Here is a 6,000-nt window from a genome sequence, read left to right on the forward strand (position 1 = left end):
TGCTTACCACTCCTAAGGGTGATAGCTTTGGCCTCCTTGGGATTTTGGTCAGACTTTCCAGGTAGAGATCCTTGCTGGCGATTCTGGTGAGTGTTCATGGAAGCAAATTGATTCTCTAAATTCCTGACTGTAGAAGCAAGGTGTGAGAATTTGTTGTTGAGCTCATTGTAGCTCCCATCAATCTTGGAATGAAGGTTCTTCAACTCATAACCAACTTGCTTCTCACTTCTAGTCTGAGACTCCAAGATTTGTTTCAGTAAGGTATCAGTGCTGCTCTCTTGAGGAGCAGAGGAACCAGACGAGGGGTTTTGCTGAGGCTGATAGCTGCCTTGCTGGTTGTTTCTAGGCGGATAACCACTCTGTTGGTTGTTGGGATAGGATTTCTGTTGGTAGTTGTTGTACTGAAAGTTGGGCTCCTTTTTGTACCAGCTACCATTGTTGTTAATGAAACACAACTCCTCTTGACCTTCCAAACCCTCAACCTCATTGACAGCAAGTGGATCTTCCTGCTTGGAGTTACCAACAAACTTCAGCTGCTCTTGGGTTGCTTTTTCAGCAATGAGTAGGTCGATCTTGTCTTCCAAAGCTTTGATCTCTTTCCTCGTCTGCTTATCATCTGTTCTACTGCCTCTGTCGTGGTCTCCACTGTAGACTGCATCACTCTTTACCATGTTGTCAACCAGCTCTTCTGCATCCTCCTCAGTTCTCCCCAAGAAGAACCCATTGCTAGCTGTATCCAGTCTGGCTCTGTACTTAGGAAGAGCACCACGGTAGAATGTGCTCAGCAAGCTCTCCTTAGAAAAGCCATGGTGTGGGCATTGAGCTTGGTAGCCCTTGAATCTCTCCCAGGCTTCACTGAAGCCTTCCAAGTTCTTCTGTTGAAAGCTGGAAATCTCGTTTCTCAGCTTAGCAGTTCTTGAAGTAGAGAAGAACTTCTCCAAGAATGCTTTCTTGCAGTCATCCCAAGTAGTGATGGAGTCACTGGGTAGAGACTTCTCCCACTGACGTGCCTTATCCCCCAAAGAGAAAGGGAATAGCTTGAGCTTTAAGGCATCTTCGGACACACCATTGGTTTTTGACAACCCACAGTAGCTGTCGAACCTGTCCAAGTGATCAAATGGATCCTCTAGAGCCAAGCCATGATACTTGTTGTTCTCGATCACGTTGAGGAGTCCTGATTTGATCTCAAAGTTGTTGGCTGCCACAGCGGGTGCTCGGATTCCCAATCTATGACCATGAATGTTGGGGCGGTCGTAAGTGCCAATGGGTCGAGCTGCTCGCTGTTGGTTTTGAGGTATGTCTCCCATATCAGTACTCAATCTCTGCAAGTGAGCTTGTTGCTCTTCTTCTCTTCTATTTCTAGCACACTCTCTCTCTAAAGCTCTGATGTCTGCAGCTATTGGAACTAGGTTTGATGGACCCCTGCTCCTCAAGTTCATACACCTGTAGATTAAAGGGAGGTGAAGAAAGAGAATCAGTAACAAAAGAAAATAAAAATGACTTAGTCTCAAGCAAGTGACTAAATCTCAATGTTCAAATCTACTCAGAATTTGGCAACTGCGCCAATTTGATGTTAGGAGTTTTCAAGGCTCCTAAGACAAATGTTGTAGTAGAAATGATTGTCGAACCAGTTCTGAGGGATATCAAAGCACTGAGAATGCAAGTACTCACTTAATCTAAGTGCAACCAATGATTTAGATGAGTTTTAAACTACTACTAATACTAGAAAGCAATAACAGAATGATACTTTCTTGACTAAGGGAAAAGAGAACTCATGGGCATAGGGATTAGACCTTGGGTGATCAAGTATCGAACTAAGGATGGCAAATGATCAATCAAACTATCAACCTTAAGCCTAGACACAATTCTAAGCAAGCTCTATGTCTAGATGAATGCTCATTTGCTAACATATCTCAAACATCAAATGTCTTTGGTTGAATAATATGAAAGCAATCATTACTAACAAGTCTATTAGCTATCTTAGCATCTTTAACAACAAATGTCTTTGGCAAAGTATACTAAAAGCCTAGGAGAGTTGTCTCAGGCATTTCATCAAACACCTTTTGGGTGGGAAATGTCTATTGATCAACTTTTGAGTGGCCAACTCAGAAGATGCATTATGAATACTCTACTAGCAAGGAACAAGAATGATCTACACTAAAACATCCTAGAACTAACCTAATCACCCATAATCTCCCTAACCCATGAATTCAAAAGGTGATTACTCACTAATCTCCATGATTCCTCTTAAACCCATATTGGATTTCAGATTAACCATGTAGAGAAATAGATAAGAAATCAACAAGAACCCAAGATGAAAGCAATGAAATCTGAATCAAAAGAGGTTTTTTACTAGTTCTTCTCTAGAAAAGAGATTATCTTGCCTCCAATGGCTTACAAAAGTACTTAACTTAGGTTTAGAAAGTGTAAAAACATCAAAACAAATGACCAAAAGGCCCCTGAAATAACATAAAAATCGTCCAAGCAAAACACGCGGAGCGACCTAGCATAGTCGCTCCAGGAGGTCGCTCCCGACGCGTTTTTTTGTGTCTCGACGCGTCAAAACGCGAGTGACTTGAGCTGGTCGCTCTGGCTGGGAGTGACTTGAGGTAGTCGCTCTGGACTGGTCGCTCTGGCTGGGAGCGACCTCGGTAGGTCGCTCTGAGAGGTCACTCTGCGATGCTCGACCAGGATGGATATGCCTCTAGTAAATTGATCATAACTCCTTCATTACATCTCCAAATGACTTGAAACCACTTCCATTAGAAAGCTAACTCAATTTTCTGTGTCTCCACAAAATCTTAGCAACAGAAGATTTCTCTAAAGGCTCCATCCATGCTCATCTTTCACCCCCTTTTGGATCACAATGCTCCCAAACATCTCAAATCACTCCATGGCACACTCCAGCACCTAATAAGGACAATGAATGCAAAATGCAACCTAGACATGGCTAAATCCTAATCTATATGATGAAAATGCTCATGGATGAATGGATAAAACAATGTAAATATACAAGATATCAAATACTTCATAAAAGTAGAAACTGCATTCAAAAGAAAAGTAGCGATCTTTACAATTAGTAGAATTCGCATTTCCCATATTTAGAATTTAAACAATTTTTAGTGTTTCTTCTAAAAAAAGTAGATGGACTTGTTTATTTTAATATTTGTTTTCTACTAACCTATTTTCCTTAGAATATGAATTCTACTTTTAGTGGAAAGTAATTTTAAAATTTTATTTATCATGTTTTAACCAAAACAAAATATGTGTTTGTGTATATAGGTGTTTTATTAATTGTTTATATTTTAAATATTTTTTTGGATTCATAAAACTATTTATTTCATTAAATTTCAGAAATGAAAGGATAAAAGGGAGAATAAATGGACTAATATGGTTTTATACCATAGGGACAACTATGTTGTTTTTTTTTGTTCCGTTTTGACAATTTTCCCAAGAAATTATATATTTGTTACTATATTAAAACAAATATATCTATTTTACTGTGTTCAAAATATTGAATTTTCTTGAATTTGATATATTTTTAATATATTTCTTCTTAAATTTTATAATGTAAACAATTAGAAAATGAAAATCCAGTTTATTATCTATTTTCTTTTAAAGCAAGTAGCATAAAATAATTGTTGCTTTTTAAGATTTATAAATAACATGTTAGGCTATATATTTATGAATTATTATATTTGAGAAACGTATATTTATGTTGGTTTTATGTTTCTTCAAACTCACATCAACAAAAATTTAAAAAAATGAATGTCCCAATTATTTTCTTTTTTTTTTACCACCAAAATCTAGGCTAAACTAATAAAAAATAGAAAACCACAACTATTTGATAACTATTTGATGTATTGTTAGCTATGAAGATTATTTATGGAAAAGTTGATGTATTGTTAATATATATAGTTCAAATGTTAAAAAAATATGAATTTTATTAGAAATTTTTAAAATTTACACCGATTTATCATTTTTCTTTTTCTCGTTTGTTGAGGTGGCATAAAAAATGTGCAAGCTTATAATAGTACTTATTTATTATTAATAAAGATGTAATTGAGAAATGGATGTCTTATCCAAGAAAACAAAATTCCCAAGAAAATAATTTACTTGATTAAATAGAGTAGTTGATTGTATTTTGTATTAATTATATATCACTTTTCAAATTAAAACCATGTAATTAATGGTGGTGAATTACTGACCAAACATAATAAATATCAACAAACAAATATAGCTGGTCTTTGAAAAGTAAAAAATGAATCCTCCAAAATATTATAAAATAATACTTAAAAATTACCAGTATATTTTCTCAGAATTTGCATTAACTCTTTTTAGTAAATATAATATATATTTTCAGTATTAGGAAAATATATACATACTAAATTATCCATTATCTAAAAAGAAGTCTTGTAATGTAAAACCTCCTAGGCTAATGTGTCTACAAATACGAACCCATTAACATAGAAGGCTGGTGTTTCATAAACCCCTCTTGAACTGCTATATTGCAACAACATAGCCCTCAAAACTAAAAGATGAGATAATTTACTATTGTTTTCATCTCAGATAACAATATGAATGGCTATGATGATTCATATGGTGAATGGTTGAAGTAGACTACTGAAATTTAATAACCCTTCTTAAATTTACACGTTCACCATTTGAACCTATCAAGTATTATATTTTGCATTAACCTGAACCTATCAATAACGATCAAAAACATACTTGACACATTCAGATTCAAACAATTAAATCACAGTATTCGTCTATTGAGCCCTTCACCATTTGTGTTCTTAATAAATGAATAAATAATAGAAAAATATTTTAAAATGTAATGAAAAACTTTTTGATGTACTGAAATGGCAATGGTAAAAACCTACCAAGAAAGTTACTAACAATTTTTTTCTATTCTGAAGTCCTTTTGTGGACCTCGCAGAGTTTCTAACAGACGTCATGAGGTGAACTCTCTCTTCCCTCTCTCTCAATTAGCTTCAGAAGCTTAGGATTCTCTGACTTTTTCAAGTTCCTTCAAACAAAAAGAGAAGATGTTTGATCAAGTGACCCATATAGATATTGCCAAAAGAGAGTAACATGCGAACATATTTTGAAATCCCTACGAACTACTTGCAAACCTATCGAGATAAACACATGTGTGGCAATAGTAAGGTATGATGAGACTCCTTTCTTATTCCATAAGTTTAAATCATAATAATCACACACCACAAAAGTTTTTGAAAAATTGTGAGTCGAAGATTATGCAAGCATAAATCAAATCTACATCTAGGCGAAGCTCAAAACTGAAAATAATACAAACTCCTATGAGAAGCCATTTTCTGTTCCCCCATAAGCTTGTGCTGTAAGAGATGATCCTCCCTTCAGACGTTGGATACACCAGTTCTTGCATCTCACAAACCAGATATGGGATAAACCAGTCTAGAGACATCATTCAGTGTAATGTCCACTGATTTGTTAGTCTTTCAAACGATCACACAAAATGCAGCCACAAACGAAAGCCCGGTCTACACTGAGACAACACTTAAAAGTTTATCATGTAAAGAAGATTACTGGTTTATCTTGAAAACTTAAACTCTACGCTGATGTATAAGTGTTTAGTTCATGATTCTAGAAGCTATTTTTACATTTCCACTTCGTGGATCACGCGAACCGAGCGATACTTGTGATGAATTTTCCCCGCTTTACGGGTCTGGGTACTTAATGCGATCTGTTTCTTGGGAAATATAAGCTGAACCAATAAAACACCTCCCCAGTGTCGCATCTAACTTCTCTAAATTGAAGAAATGTAAGCCTAGACATAATGAGCAACCCAACTCTTTTACTTGCTGTATACGTTTTTCTAAGCTACAAACAATACAAAGAAGTGAAAGTTTTCCTTACCTATTCTGAAGACGTGAAGCATATATATTGTCGTCTTTCCACCAATAACTGTGATTCCTTTATCACCAAGCGGCTGCAAAATCACCGCCTAGCAGAGAGAAA

The 6,000-nt window shown here is 35.7% G+C and overlaps 1 non-coding gene across 1 annotated transcript; it reads left to right on the forward strand.

The window, feature by feature from the left end:
- The first annotated feature begins 801 nt into the window (after positions 1-801).
- LOC125578685 lies at positions 802-908 on the forward strand. Its single transcript, XR_007316768.1, has one exon. It is a non-coding gene; the product is annotated as a small nucleolar RNA R71 (small nucleolar RNA).
- Positions 909-6,000: the final 5,092 nt, after the last annotated feature.

Source organism: Brassica napus, chromosome A9, assembly GCF_020379485.1.
Source record: "Brassica napus cultivar Da-Ae chromosome A9, Da-Ae, whole genome shotgun sequence".
NCBI classification, from domain to species: Eukaryota; Viridiplantae; Streptophyta; class Magnoliopsida; order Brassicales; family Brassicaceae; genus Brassica; species Brassica napus.